Below are 25515 nucleotides of genomic sequence, written 5' to 3'. Positions count from 1 at the left end.
CCAATCCATCATCTCTGCAGAAATATCTAATAATAGTATAGATACTGATTTAGAGCATAAAGGAATTCAATTGTCATATCACTATCACCTCCAGACACATTTATGGGAAGTGTGAAGTATTTTAAGTGTTTATCATTCATTGCCTAGTTTATTTTTCATAAAAACCTCATGAGGTGGATACTATTATTATACTTATTTTAGAAATAAGACAAAATTGCTGATTTCTGCTGGGATTATCTTTTCTCCTCCTACATGATTCAGCAAAATGAGACAATATGTGTGAAAATACCTGACAATGCTGGTTCAAGGTAGAAAATCAAGTGTCAAAATTCAATCCATTCAATAGTTGAATATAGTACTTGAATTGGAATTAATTAAAATTAAATGTAATTAAAAACCCTTTCCTCAGTGGGGTAGTAGAATATAGTAGCTAATCTATTCAGATAGTAGAATATATTAATTAAAACCATAGGTTCTGGGGCTCAGCTCAGCCACCTGGGTGGCTCAGTGATTGTCTACCTTTGGCTTAGGTTGTGATCCTGGGGTCCTGGGATCGAGTCCTGCATCAGGCTCCCCCATGGGAGCCTACTGCTCCCTCTGCCTATCTCTCTGCTTCTTTCTTTGTCTCTCATGAATCAATAAATAAAGTATTTAAAAATACAACCATGGGCTCTGAAATCAGATTATGGTTTTAAGATATACTCCAGGACCAAAACTAAACAAAGACATTATAAGAAAGGAATACTATACACCAATATGTCTTTTGAACTTTATGTGCAAACAGTCTCAACAAAATATTAGCAAATTAAACTCAATGATATATAAAAAGAATTATGTACCATGATCAGGTGGGGTTTATCCTAGATACACAAGACTGGTTCAAAATTCCAAAATCAATTAATATAACATCACAATGTTAAGTTATAAGATAGGCTAGAAAAGAAAAATCGTATAGTTATATCAATAGATGCAGAGAAAGTTATTTGAAAAAATATAGCCTCCATTTATGACAAAAACTGAGCAAACAAGGAAGATAAAGGAATTTTTTTCAATTTGATAAAAAACATTTACAAAAAACCCACAGCTAACAGCACATCTAATAACGAGAAACTAGAAACTTCCTAAGATCAGGAAAAAGGCAAGCTGTGTCCTCTCACTACTCCTATTCAACATTAATGAGGAAGCTCTAGTTAATGCAATAAGATAAGAAAAGGAAATAAAAAGTATACAGACTGGGAAAAAGGAAATAAAATTATCTTTGTTCATAGATGACATAATTGGTTATGTAGAAAATGCCTGGGAATCAACAAAACAACTTCTAGAACTAATAAGCAACAACAGCAAAGTAGCAGGACATAAGGTTAATATACAAAAATAAATTGCTTTCCTATATGTAAGCAGTGAATTAGAAAACTGTATTAGAAATTAAAAAGAAAACACTTTCTTTTTAAGAAATGGAAATTAAAAATACAACACTATTTGTATTTCAAAAATGAAATACTCGGGTATAAATCTAACAAAATTCATACCAGATTTACATTAGAAAAACTAGAAAACTCTAATGTAGGAAAAAAAATCAAAGAAGACCTAAAGGATGGAGAGATATTCTGTGTTCATGGATAAGAAAATTCAATACTGCTGTCAGTTCTTCCTAACCTAGGAATAGATGATTGTATAGATTTAATAGAATGCCAGTTAAAACCCCAGCAAATTGTTTCCTGGATATTGACACAGGAAAGTTGAAAGTTTGAAATTTTGTACATAAATCCAAACATCCAGATGCCAGACAATATTGAAGAAGAAGTAAGTCAAAGGACTGACACTACCTGACGTCAAGACTTAATGTAGGGCTACAGAGAATAAGATTGTGTGGTGTTGGCGGAAGAGCAAATAGAATAATGAAACAGAATAGAGATCCACCAAAATTAGTCAACTTATTTTTGAGAGAGCAACTAAGACAATGAAAAAAAAATCTAACATCCACTCACGATAAAAATTTGTTGGAGAAAGATTAGTCTAATCTATTCAGTAATCTAGTGCTGGAATTATTGGACATTATCATGCAAACAAAAGCAGCAGACTCTTACACTTTCAACAAAAGTTTACTAAAAATTAATTATAAACCTACATATACAATACAAAAGTTTAACACTTAAAGTAAATGACATAGGAAGTAATCCTGGGTTTAGTAATGACTTTTTATAAACAAACCAAAGTCAAGAAAGAAAATATGATAATTTGCACTTCATTAAAATGAAAAGCTCTGTCCTATGAAAGACCATTTTAATAAAATGAGAATATAAGCCACGGACATGGAGAAAATCTTCACAAAACACATATAATAAAGGAATTGTTTCCAGGGTATACAAGAAACAGTTAAAGACTCAATATTAAGAAAATGAACAACCCAATTTAAAAATGAGCAAACTACATGAAGAGGCAACTCAGGAAAGAAGATATACAGATGGCAAATAAGCATATAAAAAGATGCTCAATATTATATTTCATCAGAGAATTGCAGATTAAAACAGCAGTAAGATCCTACTATGCATCTATTAGAATGACTAAAATCTAAGACAACACCAAATGCTGAGCATGTGGAACAGAAACTAACTCTTTGCTACTGGGAATGAAAAATGGTACAACTAATTTTTTAAAATTTTTATTTAAATTCCAGTTAGTTAACGCACATCGTAATTTCAGGTGTGCAATATAGTGATTCAGCACTTCCATATGACATCCAGTGCTCATCACAAAAAGTATACTCCTTAAACCCCATCATGTATTTAACCTGTCTTCTCCTCCCCTTTGGTAGCTATCAGTTTGTTCTGTATGGTTAAGAGTCTGTTTCCTGGTTTGCCTCTTCCTCTCTCTTTTTTCCCTTTGTTCATTTGTTCTGTTTCTTAAATTTTACATATGAGTGAAATCATATGGTATTTATCATTTTCTGACTTACTACACTTAGCATAACCTCACATACCCTCAATATCCATCCATGTGGTAGCAAATGGCAGGATTCCATCTTTTTAATGGCCGAGTAGTTTTCCATTGAGTGTGTATATGTGTGCGTGCGTGTGTGTGTGTGTATACACATACAAATACATATAAATGTATATCACATCTATCCATTCTTCTATTGTTGGACATTTAGGCTGTTTCCATGTCTTGTGTATTATAAATAATGCTGCAATGAAAACAGGGGTGCATATCTTTTTGAATTAGTGTTTCCAATTTCTTTAGATAAATATCCAGAAGTAGAATTCCTGCATCATATGGTAGTTCTATTTTTAATTTCTTGGAGTAACTCCATAATGTCTCTCATAGTGGCCGTACCAATTTACATTCCCGCCAACAATGCATGAAGGTTCCCTTTTCTCCACATCCTCTGAACACTTGTTATCTTTTCTATTCTTAGTGATAACCATTCTAATAGACGTGGGGTAGGATATCATTGTGCTTTTAATTTGTGTTTCTTTGGTGATTATTAGTGAAATTGAGAGTCTTTTCATGTGTATGTTAGTCATCAGTATGGTTTCTTTGGAAAAATGTCTATTCAGATCCTCTGCCCCTTTTAAAATCAGATTGTTTTTTAGTGTAGAGTTTTATGAGTTCTTTGTGTATTTTGGATATTCTTCATCAGATATATGATTTGCAAATATTTTCTACCATTCAAGTAGCTTGCCTTTCCATTGTAGTGATTTTTTACTTTGCTGTACATAAGTTTTTAGTTTGATATAGTCTAATTTGTTTATTTTTGTGTTAGTTGCCTTTACTTTGGGAATCAGATTTTTAAAAAATCACCAAAATTGATGTCAAAGACCTTACTGCCTATGCTTTCTTCTGAATTCTTAAAGTTTCAGTTCTTAAATTCAAGTCTTCTTTTTTCTTTCTTAAATTCAAGTCTTAATCTATTTTGAGTTAATTTTTGTGGATGGTGTAAGATATTAGTCTAATTTTATTCTTTTACACGTGGCTGCCCATTTTTCACAATACCAATTACTAAAGAAACTACCCTTTCCCCATTATATATTCTTGGCTACCTTGTTGTAAGTATTTTGACCAGATATGTATGCATTTATTTCTAGGCTCTCTATTCTGTTGCATAGATCTATGTGTCCGTTTTTGTGCCAATATCATATTGCTTTGAGTACTATAGATTTGTAATATAGTTTGGAATCAAGGAGGATGCTGCCTTCAGCTTTGTTGTTCTTGTTCAAGATTGCTTTGGCTATTTGGGATCTTTTTGATACCATACATATTTTATGATTGTTGTATTTCTGTGAAAAATGCCATTAAGATTTTGATGGAGATTGCATTTAATCTGCATATGTTTTGGGTAATATGGACATTTCAACAGTATTAATTTTTCCAGTCAATGAGCACAAAATACCTTTCTGTTATTTGTGTCTTCTTCAATTTCTTTCATCAGTATCTTACAGTTTTCAGTATATAGGTCTTTCAACTTTTGTTTAAATTTATCCCTAAATATTTTATTCTTTTTGATGCAATTGTAAATGGAATTATTTTCTTAATTCCTTTTTGTGATAGTTTGTTGCTAGTGTATAGAAATCCAGCAGAGTTTTGCATGTTGATTGTATACTCTGTAGTTTTTCCTACTTTGTTTATTCATTCTAATAGTTTTTTGCCACAGTCTTTAGGGTTTTCTACATATAAAATCATGTTACCCGTAAATAATGACAGAGTTTTTTTTTTTTTTTTCAAATTTGGATGCCTTTTATTTATTTTTTCTTGCCTAATTTCTCTGGCATGGGCTTCTAGCACTTTGTTTAATAAAAGCGGCAAGGGTTGGTATCCATGTCTTGTAAAGGATTATCTTGTAAAATGTTTCAGCTTTTCACCATTGAGTGTGATGTTAGCTGTGAGTTTGTCATATATTGCCTTTATTGTGTCAGGTACATTCACCCACTTTGCTGAGAGTTTTAAATCATAAATAATGTTATATTTGTCAGATGCTTTTTCTCCTTCTGTTGAGATGATCATATGATTTTTATCCTTCATTTGTTAATGTGGTAAGTCACATAGAGAGATTAGCAGAAGTTAATCCATCTTTGTTTTTTTTTTAATTTTTATTTATTTATGATAGTCACACAGAGAGAAAGAGAGAGAGGCAGAGACACAGGCAGAGGGAGAAGCAGGCTCCATGCACTGGGAGCCCGATGTGGGATTCGATCCCGGGTCTCCAGGATCACGCCCTGGGCCAAAGGCAGGCGCCAAACCGCTGCGCCACCCAGGGATCCCGCCATCTTTGTATCACTATAGTAAATTCCAATTTACTGTCATGGTATGTGTTTCTTTTAATGTATGGCTAAATTGATTTGCTAATATTTTGTTGGGGATTTTGCATCTATGTTCATCAGGGATATTGGCCTATAAATTTTTTTCTTTTGTGTTGTCTTTGTCTGGTTTTGGTATTAGGGTAATGCTGACCTCATAAAAGGAGTTTAGAAGTCTTTTCTTCTCTAAATTTCCAGGAGAGTTTGAGAAGGATAAGTATTAAGTCCTCTTTAAATGCTTGATATTAAATCACCAGTAAAACTGTCTGTCTAGGAGTTTCAGTTTTTGTTGGGAGACTTTGGTTACTGATTCAATCTCCTTAAATAGTAATCAGTTTATTCAGATTTTCTACTTCATAAATCAGTCTTGGAAGATTTTATGTTTTAGGAATTAATCCATTTCTTCTAGGTTGTCCAATTTGTTGATGTACAACTGTTCATATTAATCTCTTATAATCCTTAGTATTTTTTTAAATATTTACTTTAGTTTAGAGAGATTGAGCATGCATGGAGGGGAAGGGCAAAGGGGAGAGAGAGTCCCAAGCAGACTCTGCATGGAATGTGGAGCCTGATTTGGGGCTGGATTGATCCTACCACCAGGAATTAATCCATTTCTTCTAGGTTGTCCAATTTGTTGATGTACAACTGTTCATATTAATCTCTTATAATCCTTAGTATTTTTAAAAATATTTAGTTTAGAGAGATTGAGCATGCATGGAGGAGAGGGGCAGAGGGGAGAGAGAGTCCCAAGCAGACTCTGCATGGAATGTGGAGCCTGATTTGGGGCTGGATTGATCCTACCACCCTGAGATCACTACTTGAGCCAAAATCAACAGTTGATTTGGGGCTGGATTGATCCTACCACCCTGAGATCACTACTTGAGCCAAAATCAACAGTTGGACTCTCCATTGACTGCATCATTCAGGTGTCCCTAATCCTTTGTATTTCTGTGGTATTTGTTGTAACTTGTCTTCCATTTCTGATTTTATTTGTTAAAGTTCTCTTTCCTTCTTTGTGGTCTGGAGCTAACAGTTTATCAATTTTGTTTTAATTTCTCACAGAATGAGTTCTTATTTTCATTAATCTTTTCAATTGTCTTTTTAGCCTCAATTTCATTGATTTCTGCCCTAATATTTATTAATTTTCTCCTTCTACAAATTTTGGACTTCATTTGTTCTTTAGATTGTCCTTTGGATTGCTTATTGAGATATTTCTTGTCCCTTGAGGTAGGCCTGTATTGCTATGAACTTCTGTCTTAAAATTTTTGCTACATCACATAGATTTTGGTAAGTTGTAGTTTCATTTTCATTTATCTGAAGGTATTTTTTAATCTCTCTTTTGATTTTTTCATTGACCCATTCATTGCTCAGTGGCATGCAGTTTAATCTCCATGTATTTGTATTTTCTATATTTCTTATATTTGATTTCTAGTTTCATACCATTGTGGTCAGAAAAGGTGTTTGATTTCATTCTTCTTAAATTTATTGAAACTTATTTTGTGGCCTAATATATGATCTGTCCTGGAGAATGTTCCATGTGCAATTGAAACAAATGTGTATTCTGCTGTTTTTGGAGGAAATGTTTTGTATATACCTATTAAATTCATCTGGTCTTATGTGTCATTTAAGCTTAATGTTTCTTTATCAATTTTCTTTGTGGATGTTCTAGACTTTGATTTAAGTGATATAGTAAAGTCCCCAACTATTATAGTATTGCTCTCAATTTCTCTATTTATGTCTGTTAGTGTTTGCTTTATATATCAGGTACTCTCTTTTTGGGGCATAAATATTTACAAATATAAACTTCTGTTGGATTGGTCCCCATATCAGTATGTAATACCTTTCTTTTGGTCTCTTATCACAGTATTTATTTCAAAATCTATTTTGTATGATGCAAGTTTAGTCACCCAGCCTTCCTTTGATTTCCATTTGCATGGAATCTATTTTCTATTCTTTCATTTTTAGTCTATATGGATCCTTATATCTAAAATGAGTGTCTTCTGGGCAGTATACAGATGAATTTTTTTTCTTTAATCCATTAAGCCACTCTCTCTTTTTTTTTTTTTAAATTTTTATTTATTTATGATAGTCACAGAGAGAGAGAGAGAGGCAGAGACACAGGCAGAGGGAGAAGCAGGCTCCATGCACTGGGAGCCCGACGTGGGATTCGATCCCGGGTCTCCAGGATCGCGCCCTGGGCCAAAGGCAGGCGCCAAACCGCGGCGCCAACCAGGGATCCCCTCTCTATCTTTTTTTCACTATCTTTTGATTAGAGATTTTAGTTCATATAGATTTATAGATTTTTTAAATTTATTTATTTATTTATTTATTTATTTATTTATTTATTTATTTATGAGAGAGAGAGGCAGAGACAGAAGGCTCTCCATGGGAGCCTGATGTGGGATTTGATCCGGAGACCCTGCAAACATGACCTGAGCCAAAGGCAGATGTTCAACCACTGAGCCACCAGGGGCCCCAGTTCAATAACATTTAAAGTAACTATTGATAGGAACTTACTTGTTGCAATATACTAATTGTTTTCTGGCTGTTTTGCAGTTCTGTGTTCTTTCTTTTCTTGCTCTCTTCCATGACTTTCTTTAGTGTTCTGCTTAGATTCCTTTCTTACTCTCTTTTGTTTATTTACCATATGTTTTTGCTTTGTGGTTGCAATGAGGATCACATGTATATACATTTATATATTTATATATATATATATATATATATATGAATAAAACAGTCTTTTTAAAGTTGATAGCAACTTAAGTTTGAACACATTCTAAATTCTACATTTTTACTCCCTGCTCCCTATGTTTTATGTTTTGATGTTCCATTTTACATTTTTTTTATTTTGTATATTCTTTAACTGAATATTGTAGTTAGTTATTTTTACTTTTGTCTTTTAACCTTCATACTAGCCTTACAAGTAAGTGATTATCTATTACCTTTACTATACTTACCTTGACCAGTGAGATCTATACTTTCATATGTTTTCTTGTTACTAGTTAATACCTTTTCTTTTCTGCCTATAGAAGGTCATTTAACACTTCTTGTAAGGCCAGTTTAGAGGTGTTAAGCTGCTTCAGTTTTTACTTCTCTGGAGAACTTTTTATTTCTCTTTAATTTTGAATGATAACTTGCTAGTACAGTATTCTTGGTTGGGAGTTCTTTTTTTATTTTAGCACTTTGACTATACCATTCCACTTCCTTCTGGACTGCAAACTTTCTCCTAAAAAAATCTCCTTGTTGTCTTAGGATGTTTTGTCAAAAGTAATACGTTGTTTTTCTCTTGTTACTTTAAAATTCTCTCTTTGTCTTTTAACTTTTGACATTTTAATTCTAATGTGTCTTGGTGTGGGTCTTTTTTAGGTTCATTTTATTTGAAACTATCTTGGATTCTTGGATCTCTATGTCTGTTTCCTTCCCAAGTTAGAGAAGTTTTCAGCCAATATCTTTTCAAATAAGTTTCTTTTTTCCTTTTTACTCTGTTACCTGTGTCTGATCCCTATACTGCAAGTGTTATTCTGCTTCCTGTTGTCCCATAAACCCCTTAAACTATCTTTACATTTTTAATTCTTTTTTCTGCTTCTCTGCTTGGGTAAGTTTCACTGCCCTGTGAATCTAGGTCACTGGTCCTCTTCTGCTTTTTCTAGTCTGCTGTTGAACCCCTTTTGTGGATTTTTCAGTTCAGTTATTGTGTTCTTCAGCTCTGTGACTTCTGCTTGGTATTTTTTTTAGATTTATCATCTCTTTGTTGAAGTTCATCCATTCTCCTCCCAAGTATAGTAAGCATCTGTATAACAATTATGTTGAACTCTTTATCAGGTAAATTGCTTACTTCTGTTTCTTTAATTTTTTTCTGAGGTTTTATCTTGTTCTTGTGTTTGGAACATGATCCTCTGTATTTTCATTTGACTCTTGTGTTTCTATATATTGGGCAAAATAGCTATCTCTCCAGTCTTGAAGGGTTGGATAGAAGATGTGAAGGGTTGTGTAGAAGATGAAACTTATCTTTCAACCTTTCTCTGGTTCTTGGTTGTTTTTCAAATTTTTGTGATTATCTAAGCATCCTGATTTATTCTGGATAGGTCCCAGTTGTTGATGGTGTGCTGAGATCTGTCAGTATTACAAAAGGAGGTTCTCACTCAGTTCCTAGTTTTAGGCTGATTGGAAGCCAGACCCTCAAGCAGTAAGTAGCCTTTAAAGTACATAAATATATATGTTCCTATGGGACCACATTATAACCCTGCTGGCTTCCGGACCAGGTAATCTGGAAAGTGTCCATTGGGTGATATGTGAATAATTAGAACTTCAAAAGAGAGTATAAGCTCCTTTCTGGGAGGTACTAGTGAGCTGCAGTGGGACTAAGGGAGTATAAGGGTGGTGTCTCCCTGCCTACGTTCCATGAGAATTCCTCTGTCACTTCTAGGTGTGGCAGACTTGAAGTCTGACCCTCAGGCTAAAGATCTAGAAAAAGTAAATGAGCCTTTATTTTTCACTGAAAAACTGAGGATATGATTCATTCTGCTATTTTGCATTGCCCTTTTGGTGGTTGTCTACCAATAACTGTTTCTCTAATGGGATCCAGGAACTCAAGCCCTTCTGTCCACCAAAGACAGGTGGTTTAAGGAACATCTGTGTGGATTGCGTATGCCTGCTGGCTTTAGCAAGGTAGTGGGGGGAGGCATAGGCCTGGGGTATGCCTGCCAGCTTTAGTGTGGCAGCATAGAGTTCAGACAGGGCCAGTGTGTTCCTGTCAGCACCATCAAGGTAAGGAGAAAATGCAGAAATGACTCTCACCAGCATCTCCATCTCTGGAATGTCCCCAAAACTCCTTGCCCTTTCCCCTCCAACAGATGCTTTGAGGTTAACAAATGAATCTCCACATATAATCTAGGTACTTTCAAGCTGCTGTTTTTGTTTTGGTCCCTGGGGTGAATGAGTTTGCACATGAATCCTTCAAGAGAAATATCTCTGTTCCTTATAGCCTTTTGGGTTTCCTGAATATGAGCCCCATTGATTTTCAAAGCTAAAAATTTTGGGGACTCATCTCTCTGATGTAAGTCCTAAGGGTTGAGGTGCCAGATATAGGACACATTCCTTTGCTCTTCAAGGAGAAGCTCCAGATTTGTGAGATTTCTCTTTGATTAGAGTTAGCATTCCAAGGGTTGGATTTTTGGTGAAAACATATCTTTGCTTCTCATACTCTTCTTGATATTGGCCTCTAACTGTTTTTTGTGAAGGATCTGTTCAACTTTTTAGGTCAGTTTTAGAGGAAATTATGTCATAATTAGCTGTAGATTTGATATTTCTGTGGTAGAAGGATAGGATCTTTCTATGCTGCCATCTTGAACTATTTACTTGCATTTGTTTTTGAAATGGAAGTTTTTGATGCAGCTAGACCCTAGCCTGCTGGAAACTTAATAAATACATCAATATGAAGTTTATTTTTATTACATTTCACACAGGGCTTGTGACTGATGTATACTGTTGAACCACCATTTTAGATAAGAGAATCTATTGGTAATATGTGTTTTCCTACACGGGCTAAAAGACCTTATATAAGTCCTTGACTTTATGCGGCAGATGTAAACAGTATGTGAAATTTACCATGTGGAGTCACTATGACAAATAACTGTGATGCATCTTAGATGCCTTATCCCCAGTGCTCTATTAAAACAATCTTGTTCAGACAGACAAGAGTTTAGAACCATATTAGTGCACATATGATATCTTTAGAGACAATTAATACTGGCTTATCTCTTCTTATTTTATTAGATATCTTGCCTTTACTAGCAGGTGAGGTTGAAAATCAGTTTTATGTTGTCTAACTCAATTTTCAAACCCCAGCAACATAAAGCTCATAGGCTGATGGCAGTATTTGTAAATTAAAGATTACTTTAATCTTCAGTGACAGAGATTTATGAAATATAGCTTTAAATTTGTTCTTCATGTAGTAAAGCAAATTGAGTTTATTTTATAGACAAAAGCAATTTGAAGAAACCCATAGATTACTCTGGCCACTGAAGGGTATAAATTATCTCTAACTAAATTTTGTCAGTATTGTATGTTGAGCTATTTAGATAAAACATGTTTTTGACATTTATTGCAAAATGATACCTTCTTCTAGACTCTTGCATTCTCTGGAGTTGAGTATAGAATGAATCATTAAGGGAATTAGTAATCCTTTTCTTGACACAAATTGCATTATCCAAGGATGTGAAAATTTGAATGTATTTTTCTAAGTAAATTATTGTGAAAAGGTATCCAAACCTATTATGATGAATTTGAGTCCTGCCAAAACATTATACAACCCACATGCTTAATTTCTAGGCAAATTCTCTGCCATTATTTAGGATTTTAAATGCATATTTATTCCCACAGGGTATAATCCCATGTAGTGGCAAGTTAAGTAAATCATTGTGATGGTGGTACTTGCTCATATGAAGTAAGGCAATTCTTACAGAGCGTGAAGCTTTCTAGTGGACACCCACAACAAATGCTAGTGTTGCTATTATTACTAACCTCTAGAAACAGCAAAAAGGCATCCATTATGAACAAATCTCTGCACTAGAAAGAAAAAAGAACAGTGTATGTTTTAAGACTTCAATGAACATAACGTAATGGGCAAAAGACACTATGGTATACATGTTTATAAACATTAAAATACAATCAACCACAGGCTTAACAACTGGGGAGGTATATAAGATGAAGAATAGGTAGGTGGTTTAAAAAACAGTATAGCTGGATCCAGGAAAATTATTATTTGCTAGTATTTGTAATCAAATTTGTACAACACTCAAATTTATCTCTGTAGCAACTGCCATTAAACAGAATTTCAATTTAATAATTTAATTATGAATTATATTGACTGCCACTAGTTGGAAAGGAGATAATGAACCTTTGATTAATAGTTCTCTTCTTCTCCTCTTGTCTTCCTCCTCTTTTCCCTTCTCCTCCTCCTTTCCTGTTACTTCTCAAAAATGTTTCTCTAGGCAAACCTAACTTTGAACATTGTAACTTATATTTGTTATTTATATTAAACCCTGGTGGCAATGACAGGCACATAGCCCTCCCTCCTAGATGATATAATTTAAATGAAACGTCATGTATCTCTTATAAAAACCCTCTGGTAGAGATGCCACAGAACAATAGATTTCATTAATTCAATCACCAAAGCATTTTCCACTCTAATGATCTTTGTTCTTTCATAACTAATATTAGTTCATTTACATTTATCTTTATTACAGGCATACCTCATTTTCTTGTGTTTGCTTTACTATGCTTTGCAGATACTGTGTCTTTTACAGATTGAAGATTTGAAGCAACCCTGTGTCTTGCAAATCTGTCAGCACCATTTTTTCCAAAAACATTTGCTCATTTCATATGTGTGCCACATTTTGTAATTCTTGCAATATTTCCAATACCTTTATTATTATTTTATTTGTTATGGTAGTATGTCATCAGTGATGATGACTTGAAAGCTCAACTGATGGTTAGAATTTTTAGCAATAAAATTTTTTGCTTTTTTGACAAAATACCGCATACTTAATAGACTACACTATAGTAAAAATCATAACTTTTATGTATTCTGAGAAAGCAGAAATTCATTTGACTTACTTTATTGCAATATTTGCTTTATTGTGGTGGTTTGGAACTGAACTAACAATATCTCCAAGGGATAACTATACTTACATATGTGGATTTGTTGGATCTAGAAATTGGGAGTGGGATTATGTGTACTGGGTTGGTTAATTGAAGCTTGGACACCATTGTTGAGTGAGGTGAGACTTGGCTTCCTTTATATATTTTAGAAGACCGAGTCCTGGAGATTAGTGAAATAGAAATATTGGAGCACACCATTTTGTATACAACTAGTTTGGTTATTCCCTAACTATGTATCTAGGAGGGTATGGCAGACATGCTCTTCACCAGGGAATTAAGAAATACATTGGTGAATGGAATACCCTAATCCTTGAGAAGTTTTGCCCTGGTTACTCACTGCAGAGGATAAATAAAAATGTGGTAGAGATACAACTATGGATTAAGTTCCCTAATTTCAATAGGAATTATGGGCTTAATACTTGAAAGATGCAGAGATGGTCATTTTAAAAACATCCATATTTAGGTCTATTTGATTGTTGAAAAGCCATATAGGTCCTGTAGAATGTCTGTATCTTGTTGATCCAGTGATGACTCCACAATCACATTTGTAGTCTCTTATGATATTTATTATATCAAATTAATACAGCCCAAAGTAGATTTATACAATGATTATTTTAATAAAAACTTGGTGTTTAATACCAACTAGTAAGGACTATCAGAAGCAATTTGCCTTTCCCTATCAAGATCAATAGTACACATTTATTATTTTGTCCTTAGGTAGTCAATGCTCCTGATTTAGGTCATATCTAATCATGAAAGTTTACCGGGACCCTAATCATCCTACAGATCAACACTATGGTCCATTACATGTATGATATTATGCTAATGGGGTTGGGTGACCAGGATATAAGCAAGTACCTAAATGTCTCAGTAAGAAGCCTCAAAGCCAGAGGATGGGAAATAAAATTTCAGGGGTAGCTACATTAGTAAAGTCTCTAAGGATTGAATGGTCTCAGAAATGTCAGGACAGCTCCTTAAATGGAAGAAGTTGTTCTACCTTATACTTCTCCATAAAAAGAAAGAATAACAATTGATGGGCTTCTTTGAATATCAAAGTCAATATACTTCATATTTGGAGATGCTCTTTCAATTCATTTATTGAGTAAACTGCAGATTTTGAAGGGGGTCCAGAATAAAAGAAGGATCTGCAAAAGCTTGAATTTTCAGGACTTTGACCAATAGATATAACTGCACTTAAAGGACAGAAGAGATTGCTGCATGGAGCTTCTGCTTCATCCCAAAGAGAACATAATATAGACTTCCAGGATTTTGTTTTGTTGTTGTTGTTGTTTTGTTTGGTTTTGTTTTTACCTCTAGGATTTTGAAGTAAGTTTCTCCTGTGTGCTGTACTCTGTTACTAAAATGGAGCGTGATACTAGATCCCATACCAGAACTAGATTATTGTCATTGTCCAGATCATTGGAGAGTGTTTTGTTATTTGTTTGAATGATATCTGGGTAGTCCATCTCCAGTGCTTGAACTGTGTGGGTGTATCTACAGTTGGATAGACTGCAAATCTATGATTCTGCAAATCAGAGCTCCCTGACTAGTGACTTTTCAGGGGCCACCCTTTTGGACCAATCATTTTATAAGCTTAAACTCATAGGGAGGGGCTCCAGTTTTGACATCTCTTTTGTCTTCATTTTTAGGAAGTTCTGAGTCCTCTTGTTAGATATCCCATATCTTATATATTAAGCAGTTAGTGCAATTCTACCAGTTTTTTTGTCAGTTGAAGGAAGCCCCCATTTTTACCTGGCAGTACTTTATTTTATTATTTTATTTTATATAAATTACAGTTGCGAACATCATCAATCTCATCATATTTGGCTTCTTTATCTACAAGTTATTTTACACCCTTATAACAGGAAGAGTCCTTAAGAAAGTATAGCTAGTGACTGTCAGGTGTACTTGGTACCTTTGAATGTTACCTGTTTTCCTAATGGGAGGGCTAGTCATGCAAGTCATGTGTTTTAGATCTTTTTTATTTTCATTTATACTTACATAGAACATGTAGAACCCTAGCAGTAGCATCCTGTCTTGGACTGATATACTTCATTTCAGAAGAAAATCAAGGATGAAATCAGAAGAACATCATTTGTCCCATATGGGTTAGCAAATTATAGCTCTAATCTCCCTCTCCCCTTCATGGAGCCTCCTAACTTCTGGGAAGATCCCTTCAAGATCACTAATAATAGCAAAAGAATGTTATCTTTGGTCCCTGGTTTATGATACAGTCCGTATAAGAGATAAGTAGCAAATTAATAACCTGCAATTCAAATCCTTATCATTGATGGACTCTCCTATCCCCAGAACACTACTTAATTAACCTTCTTTGGATATGTTTGATCTCTAATCCCTTGGTTCAATTTCTGAAGGCTATGGTGAGGAGGGCAAGATGTCTAGCTTTCTGCACCAAATTGTCAAACAAATGAGGATAAATGACCTAATAACATATACATCAGGCCTGGATGATGTTTATAGAGAGAAACTTCTGATATAGAGGGATTAATAGATTTGCATTTCCCCTTGAAATGATACTCTGGAGAGGAACTGGAGGCACACAGGAATATAAGATAGCTAGATAACAGGCTCTAAGTGCTGGTTCCTTGGTAGAAGAAACATCATCACCTGACCTAGATAGACTATGGGCTGAATATTGTAGTCACAGTTGTAGGATGTAATAAAACTTTGACCATCAGCACTGATTTGCCATAGTATTTTTGGTTACAAGAGCCAAGCCTCTTTGCTATGATGAGGGACGTGGGTCCATTCCTCATACTTGTAGATCTATGACAGAACAAATCATCAAATTCCAACCTTGCTCCACTACCGACTTAGCACTCTTACAGAATTGAATAACTTAGGACTTGTTTCTTACTCTTTTCTGTGGAGTGGTTTGCATTTCCAATTGGTCCTACTCTGCAGGCAGCCACCACCCTCTCAGAAAGACCATCTAGGAGATCAGCCTTGAAAGAGTTAACTTTGCTTACCTCTCATTCAGAGTCCCTTAAGAGGAATGGTTAAAAACATTAAGTGATTTGAAGAAAGAACAAAACAAACTTCAGAATGTATTCACATGATAGATGAACCCTTCGTAAAAAATAAGATCATATTGAAACACTGCAGAGGTTTATATATTGATGGTGTTGCAGCAATGATAGGAAGGTGTAAAAGCTTTACACATTAAGTTAAATTTGAAAACTATGAAATTGAAGTAATACATTTTTCTATTCACACAGAATCTCTTATATGTAGGTTTGCCTGGAATTCTAGGATCCACATTAAATAATGTTGTCAAAATGATAAATCTATTAAAATTCAAGACTCAACATTTGAATTCTATTTTCAGCTTTATTTAAATAAATAGAACACCATACTGTATTGTTCCCTACTGAATAATGCTGAGTATAAAAAAAATAAATTCGTCAAGAATTTGTAAATTAAAAGAACTGTTGTGTGTTGGAGGGGAGCAAATACATCTGTGTGATTCTCACTTTAAGAGATATTATTGAAAGAGATCTAATGGCTTCCAAAAATGACTTACCTAATGGAAATTTGAGAACATCCAAATGACATTAACAGAAAAATGCAAAGACAATTATATATATATTTGTACGTACATACTGAAAAGGTTTGTGTTTTCGTAGTCAAACTGGAAAAATGAAGTTAAGGTGCTTTCTAATAATACTTAATCTGGGTTAGAATTTGAATCCTGAAGACTAATTAAGAAAATTTATGGGGGGATCCCTGGGTGGCGCAGTGGTTTAGCACCTGCCTTTGGCCCAGGGCGTGATCCTGGAGACCCGGGATCGAGTCCCACGTCTGGCTCCCTGCGTGGAGCCTGCTTCTTCCTCTGCCTGTGTCTCTGCCTCTTTCTCTCTCTATGTGTATCATGAATAAGTAAATAAAATCTTTAAAAAAAAGAAAATTTATGGGGAAAAATACAATGTAAACTACATGAAATGTTTCAATATTGTCTGTATTTTATTAATACCTTTTTACTGACATATAATTGTGTAAGTTCAAGGTATATGATGTGTTGATTGCAGTGTCATTACCACCATAGCATTAGCTAACACCTCTATCATGTCACATAAATATCTTTTTTTTTTTTTTGTGGCTAGAATGTTTAAGATATAGTCTCTTAGAAACTTTGAAGTAAATAATACAGTATTGTTGACTATAATCACTGTGCTGTACATTAGATCTTTAGAACTTACTCATCTTCTAGTTGCAAGTTTATAATCTTAGACCAACATTGTCTCAATTCCCCAATCCCCCAGCCCAACCACCATTCTAATATCAGTTTCTACAAATTCAGATTTTTAGATTCCTCATGTAAGTGATTTCATGCAGTATTTGTCTTTCTCTGTTTGGCTTATCTCACTGAGCATAATGCACTCTGTGTTGCTGTGTTGTTGCAAATGGTAGGATTTCCTTCTTTTTTAGAAGGAAAAATATCACAATATATATCACGGTTTCACACATCTTCTTTATCGATTCATTTGTTAATAGATAATTAGGTTGTTTCCGTATCTTGGCTATTGTGAATAATGCTGCAGTGAACATAGGAGTACAGATATCTTTTTTATAATTCAGTTTTCATTTCCTTTGGATATATCCAGAAGTAGGATTGCTACATAATAATAGTTTTTTTTTTTTTTTTGCTTTTCCGTTAAGTCACATCTTTAAATCTGATTGCTTTCTAAGATCATTTCTAGCATCAGAGGGTGATTATTGTGCTTCTGCCGCATATAAAATGATGTAAACTGTGTATGGATTATAGTCCAGACCATTGGCAATAATAAACTTATTTGATGCCTATCTTTGGAATTAAAGGAAGGATTAAAATAAAGATAATAATATTCATGTTTTCATTTTCCAAGGGGTAGAGAATTGTATTCATTCATGAAGTGTTTAGGGAGATAACAGAGAACAAGATAGATGAGTGCTTCAAATTCAGAGAAAAGTGAGTTTTCCCAATGATCATGATCATCACAATGTCTATAAATATTAAGCATTCAAAGACTTAGAGAAATATCTTGTGATTCTTCCACCATGTGGAAGTGAAAAGATACAGTGAATAGATGGCTATTTGTGGACCAGGAAGTAGCCTTCACCAGACACACCAGTCTATAGGCATCTTGATCTTCAACTTTTCAACTACCAGAACATGTTGTTTCATGTAGGTTTTGAGTCTTTGTTTATGATGTTCCTCATCCATTCAATGTCCTCCCACTTTGTACACTTACAAGGTTTGCACATGTGCTTTTGTTTTGGATTTTCTCATTTTGTAATCTGCACTGTTTGTGCTAACATTTCTTGCTGAGAGGGATGATGCGTGACTTCTAGCCTATATCAAAGCATAGGACAAATCTCAGGTGCTTCTACTCAAAGTAATAACCAATTAGTTGGTAGTTGCTGTTCTAATAGTTAGAAATTGAGATAGGAAACACATTTGAAACCCTAGGAACCTGCTGATGCTTGGTGCTTGGGCCTTGGTTCCCAGCAAACCATCTACATGAAGGTCTTCAAAATGGAAGGTCTTCCATTTTAAATTCTTTGAAAAATTTCCATACTATTTTCCTTAGTGGGTGTACCAATTTACATTCCCACCAGTAGTACATGAAGGTTCATTTTTCTCCACGTTCTTGCGACGTTTATTATCTTTTTACTTCTTGATGATAGGTGTGAGGTGATAGCTCATTGTGGTTTTGGTCTGCATTTCCCTGGTAATTAGTGATGTTGAGCATCTTTTCATGTATCTGTTGGTCATTTGGATATCTTCTTTGAAAAATATCTAATTTCCTCTGTTCACTTTATAATCAGCTTGTTTATTTTTTAATGACTGAGTTGTATGAATTCTTTATATGACTTAAATGTAAGATCTTATACTGTAAAGCTCCTAGAAGAAAACATGGGAAGGAAGCTCCCTGAAATTGGTCTTGGCAATGATTTCTTAGACATGACACCACAAGCATGAGCAACAAAGGCAAAAATCAACAAATGGGACTACATCAAACTGAGAAACTTCTACATAGAAAGAAAAACCAGTCAACAAAATGAAAAGGTAACCTACCAAATGGGAGAAAATATTTGCAAAATGTAAGTTGAGTAAGGGGTTAATCTTATATCTAAAATATATTGATACATTATAAATTTTAGAACAGTTGTAGATCTATAGAAAACTTGTGAAATAGTATAGAGAATTCTCATATATCTCATGACCAGTTTCCTCTTTTAGTAACATCTTAAATTAGTATAGTACATTTGCCACAATTAACGAACCAGTATTATACCTTATTATTTTTAGAAATTTGTTAATTTTTGTTATACATTCATATATGTTTTTTCTATGTTAAAGATATTTGAGTACGTTTTATTGAAGTATGGTTGACATACATTGTTATACTAGTTTTAGATGTACAACATAGTGATTTGACAATTCTATACATTGCGCTATGCTCACTGCCATAAGGGTAGTTACCATCTGTCACCATATTGTACACTAAAGTCCACACTTTATCCATATTTCCTTACCTTTTATGTCATGTCCCCTTTTTGCTCCAGGATCTTAGCCAGGATACCACATTACATTTAGTTATATCTCCTTAAGTCTTTTTGGCTATGACAATTTCTTAAGCTTTACTTATTTTTGAAGACCTTGACAGTTTGGAGGGGTTACTAGTTAGGTATTTTTGTAGAAACTTTCTTAATCAATTTTGTCTGATGTTTTTCTCATAATTAGACTGGGGTATGAGTTTTTAGGAGAAAGCGCTATCATCCCATCCCTTCAAGTGTATATACTATCACGATGACTTTTCACTGTTGGTATTATCTTTGATCACCTGGTTGAGGTAGTGTTTGTCAAATTTCTCTATACTAAAAGATAATCCCCCCCCCTTTTTCATACTTTACTCATTGGAAAGAAGTCACCGAATCACCCGGACTTAAGAAGTAGAGAGTTAAGCTCCATCTCCTTGAGCACGCAGCATCTACATAAGTTATTTGGATTTTCCTGCAGAAACTATTCTTCCCATTTTATTTCTTTATTCAATAACTCATTTTTATTAGTATGGGCTTAGAGATACTTATTTTATACTTAGAGTTATAACTTAACAGTATGAATATCACTTTATTTGTAGCAAAAAAAAATGTTCCATCTTTGGTTTTGAGGAGTTGTTTTACTTGGTTCCTATGTACATTGACACAGTTTCATTGCATTTTCTTTCCTAACCTGTGTATTTGCAACTATCTATATTTCTATAGGTATCTTATCTGTATCTTTTTTTTTTTTTTAAACAAACACACTTCCATTTATGCCAGGAATTTAAGCAGAGACCTGAAGTGGAATCAATTGACTCACATAGTAGTAAATACAAAGTAAAGCAATGATCTTGGCTTGAGCTATGTGGTTCAGGGGTCTGGCCGAGTGTCCCACATAAGCTCAGTCGCTGCAAACAATGGTTTTCGGGCTGTCCCTTGTAGCCTGGTAGAATCACACTGGGGGAATGGAGAAAGTGAGCACCACTTCTTACCATGTTCTCCCTCCGCCTGCTGGTCTCCCTCGGCCCCTGTGTTGGATGCCGCAGGGATCACTCACCAATCAGCCCATGGCAGACCCGACGGCGGGGGCCCCATCACTGTTCTCCCAACTACAGCCAGACTCGCCTCCACAGCAGTACCTGTGGCTGCAGCCTGGACTCCCGTGCAGGAGTCCCGTGAATCTGGCTCTGGAGCTGAAGAGGGTAATAGGACCTGCTGCTGAATGAAGGAAGTTGAGTGAATGAATGGGTGAGCTGCAGGGGTCACTTGCAAAGGGACCAGGAATGATAAGTTAACAACAACTCATTCAGGCAGATGCTTTGACATCTAACTCCCAAACCTGCCTGCTGCGGAAGGGGAAGCCATCTCCCGCGGGTGAAAAGTCAGTGGGGTGGGAGGCCATATTCACACTACTGCGTCTTTCCCGGAGCCAGGGCTTCAAGGCACAAGGCTCCTGGTTCCTCCCCCTCTCACCACCCCCTCTACTCTTTCCACTCTCACTCCTTGTGTTTCTTCTTGTGCTTCTTCTTCTTCTTCTTCTTCTTCTTCTTCTTCTTCTTCTTCTTCTTCTTCTTCTTCTTCTTCTTCTTCTTCGCTGCCTTTGCTGTCTTTTGATGTGTGCCTTGCCCTCTTGCCTGTGTCACTCTCAGAGTCTGAGCTGTCAGAGTCAGACGACTTCCTGTCTCTATGGTGTTTTTTCTTCTTTCTTTTTCTAGAAGAATTCCTTGTGGGGTCAGGCTTCTCAAACTCTGCTGACTTTGCCTCTTCCTTCTCCTCTTCCTCATCTGGTATCAGAGAATACTTGGTCCCTCCTGGTTGCATAAAACAATCCTTTGCAAAGTGGCCTTTACAGCCACACTTCTTGTAGGTGGTGTTCAGGACAGCCTCGAGGGTGATCTTCTGCCCAGTGTAATCCTGGAAGGACCGCCGCCACCTCTCTTCTTGCTCAATGATAACGTTGTTGGGGTCAAGGTCTTTCCCAGTTCCTTGGTTGACGACTTTCATGGATAGGGATACTTTTATCCTATCATTTTTCATCTCCCGGCCAATAAGCTTCACCCACACTTTGTCTCCAACATCCACTATCTCAGAGGACTTATCCACACGACAGGATGACATGTGAGTTCGATGGACCAGACCTTGCTTCCGTGAGCCAGGGATTTTGATGAAGGCTCCATAGTCTGTAACCATAGCAACCTCTCCTTGGAAAATAGTGTAGAGAGCAGGCAAGTTCTCCATGGTCTCGGGTCTTCCTGAATTCATCCTTAATGTTCTATGGCTCCTCCATTTCTCTTCTGCCAAAGTTAATTCAAGTGTCTCTGGGTCAGCTCCCGGTCTCCCGGCCGCAGCATTGCCGAAACACCAAAACCCATCTTATCTGTATCTTTATGAAGTTTTTACTGATGTCTCTAACTCTAACCCAATATAACATGATCATTCTAGCCTTCATTCTTGTTTATTTACAATTTTCCATTTCAGCTTTGAGAAACCTGCCTCCTACCATCTGTCATTTATTTTCTTAATTATTAAGTGGAGTATATATATGTATAGTTGTTTTAGAATTGTTAATCTATATTCCTGTGGAGGGAAAAAAAACCTATCAATTATGGTATAGTACTTAGTACTATCTCTTTTGACTTTAATCTTAACATTCTCCACTCGTTTCCAGAATTACTTTGGTGGATATACTCTTTCCTCTTCAACTTCAGTGACATTGTTTCATACACTTATGATACAGTTAGATTATTTTGTCACCATATGAATTCCATCCTGGGTTCCCTCCTAAATGATTTTTTAAAAGATATATGTACGTGTTAGGCTTCAGTCTTCAAATTGTGAAGCTCTATGAATTTTGACAAATCCATAGTGTCATGTAGCTACCACTACAGAAAACACAGGAGAGTTTCATCATCCTAAAAAATTTTCTGTTTCACCTATTCAGCAACCTCCTTCCACTAAACCTTTGCAAACACTGATCTGTTTACCAGTGCTGTTGTTTTGCCTTTTTCAGAGCATTGTGTAAATGTAATTTTACAGTATATAGCCTTTGCCGACTGGCTTTTTGCACTAAAAATATGCAGATAAGGTTTATCCTTGTTATTTATATTGCTTTTTTATCTCATTTATTTTAACACTGATTGATATTCCATTATATGAATATGCCAGTTTGTTTATCCATTCATCTATTGAAGAATATCAGGGCTGTTCATAGTTTTTGACAACCATGAATAAAGCTGCTATAAAATTCTAGTACAGGTTTTTATGTGGAAATAAGTTTTCCAAACCAACTGGGTAAATATTGGGAGTACAATTGTTTGGTTATGTGGTAAAGAGTATATTTAGTTTGGTAGGAAACTGTTAAATGATCTTACAAAGTAGCTATTCCATTTTGCATTCCACCAACAAGGAATGAGAGTTCTTGTTGTTCTACATTCTCTTCAGCAGTTGATAGTGTCAAAATTTGAATTTTAGCTAGTTAAATGTTAGTTATTTAATGATTTCTTATTATTTTAGTTTGCATTTCTTTATTGACAAATTATCTTTTGTTGTTTGTGTGTCTTCTTTGGTGAGATGTCTCTTCAGATCTCTAACTTAATTGCATTTGCTTGCTTTCCTATTGTTGAGTTTTAGATGTTCTTTTGTGTTTTGTATAAAAATCTTATCAGTTATATGTTTTTGCAAGTATTTTCTCCCAGTGTATGAGTTGCTTTTTCATTCTCTGACTAGTGTCTTTTATATAGTAGAAGCTTTAGTTTTAATAAAGTCCACCTTACCAAGTTTTCAATAATTGGATTGTGTTTTGGGTGTTTTATCTAAAAAACTCCACTGCCAAACCTGAGGTAACAGATTTTCTCTTGTGTTTCTTCTAGAATATTTATAGTTTTGTGTTTTACATTTAGGTTTAACATTTAGTTTGAGTTAATTTTTTGTGTAAGATTTAAGGCCTGGGTCTAGGGTTTTATAAAATCTTAAAATTAATTAATCTTAATTAATCTTTTTTGGAAAGACTATCTTTTCTCCATCGAATTGCTGTTTTATTTCTGGGATTTTCTTCTATTCCACTGACAAATATTTATTCTTTTTTCAGTAATATGCTAGCTTGATTTCAATAGTTTCACAGGAAATATTGAAATCAAGTAGTGTAAGCTTTCTAACCTAACTCTTCAGTTTTGTATTGGCTATTCTAGGTCCTTTGATTTCTTCTTTGATTTCTTTCTTCAGTTTGTTTTTTGTTTTTTTGTTTATTTAGTTTTCTCTACATATCCTGTACATACTATATTAGGTTTATGCCAAAGTACTTCAGTTTTTTAATACTATTGTAAAAGGGATTACTTTTCTATTTCAATTTCCAATGGTTTAATGCTGGTATATAGGAAAGCAACTGACTTTTGTATTTTTACTTGTATCCTAAAATTTTGCATTCCTGCTTGTTAGTTCCAGGAGTTTCTTTGGGGATACTTCGGGATTTCTACATAAACAATCACACTGTCTTTGAATAATAATGATTTTATTTCTTAAGTTTCAAACTTATTTTATTTGTTTTTTATTGATATCTTAATGGACAAACTAGGAGAATGGACACACTAGGGTTATTTAACCACTAGCAAGTCATCAAAATTACTGACCTATGGCTCCAGAGGCTTCTGCTTGAATTAAGGTGATCTAGCTTGTGGCTCTGGGTATATATATATATATATATATATATATATATAAATTTTATTTATTTATTCATGAGAGACAGAGAGAGAGAGAGAGAGAGAGAGGCAGAGACACAGGCAGAGGGAGAAGCAGACTCCATTCAAGAAGCCTGATGTGGGACTTGATCCCAGGACTCCAGGATCACATCCCGAGCCAAAGGCAGACACTCAACCGCTGAGTACCTAGGTGTTCTTATATACTTCTTTAGATGATGGAGTTTTAGTTTGTATTGTGATTTTCAGTTTGTCCAGCTTTTCCTGTTAAGGATGAGAGTAATAACTTCTAATCTCTTTGCATGTCATAGCTGATCTTGAAGGTCTCTTCATCATTATTTTAAATATTTAATATGGAAAACTATTGAAATTTAAATCCATTTTTAATTGTCTCAAGATTTTCTAATATTTATATTAAATGAAACACAAGGAAGAACTATTAAAGTTAAAGAATGATCATACTCTACAATGATAAGAGTTGAGATTATCCAAAATCATACTACTGGAAAAAAAGAAATATATCAACAAAACAGTAGAGTAATAAATATACTTCTGCAATTTGTATTATTTGTGCAAAAAAGTGTCTCATCAGTCTTTACTACCAAGGATTTAAAGGCATTTTTATTAAAATATTTAATCAGGAATTGTATGTAGATGTTCCAAGCATTAAAAAGATTATTAACATGTAAACAACCTCAAGTTTCTCATTACATTTCAATTTAAGATTTTCTTTGCAAGCTTTATATAAATTCAAAGCTTAACTTCTCTGTTAATTCTTTATAATTTATTTTTGTTATAATTATATAATATAAAGAACACATAATTATTTACTTACATCAAGCTCCCTCTTTATTCTAAAATTTATTCCAATTTGGCCCAGTGTATAGTGTAGGTATTATGATTTTCTCTGTGTGCCATGAAGCAAAATTGTTTGTGGTCATTATATATTGTAGTATGCATAGACTGAAAAGTTTATAACCTCTCAGCATTTTTAAAAGATTTATTTATTTATTTATTTATTTATTTATTTATTTGAGTGAAAGAGCAAGAGCAGGGGGAAAGACAGAGGGAGAAGCTTACTCCCAGCTGAGCAGGGAGCCCTACATGGAGCTCAATCCCAGGACCCTGGAATCATAACCTGAGCTGGAGGCAGACACTTAGCTGACTGAGCCACCCAGGCACACCAACTTCTTGGCATTCTGAAAAATGTTTTTCTTTATGAGAGACAAATATCAAGAAATAACTTTTTGGGAGGTCAGTAAAGCAGTTCATCATTTTTGAAAGCAAGGGTCCTGAACATGTTTGTTTGCTTGTTTGTTTGT

The 25515-nt window shown here is 34.7% G+C and overlaps 1 long non-coding RNA gene and 1 pseudogene across 2 annotated transcripts in view; one reads left to right on the top strand and one right to left on the bottom strand.

Moving 5' to 3' along the window:
- Positions 1–25515, top strand: part of LOC140609543 (uncharacterized) — a 232888-nt gene that overhangs the window by 179094 nt on the left and 28279 nt on the right. The gene's annotated exons all lie outside the window — the stretch shown is intronic.
- LOC140608527 (zinc finger CCHC domain-containing protein 17 pseudogene) lies at positions 20940–21856 on the bottom strand (annotated as a pseudogene).

The sequence above is a fragment of the Canis lupus genome, chromosome 18 (assembly GCF_048164855.1).
Source record: "Canis lupus baileyi chromosome 18, mCanLup2.hap1, whole genome shotgun sequence".
NCBI lineage: Eukaryota > Metazoa > Chordata > Mammalia > Carnivora > Canidae > Canis > Canis lupus.
Note: the sequence above shows the minus strand (reverse complement) of the source record. Positions and strands in the feature narration are given on the sequence as shown.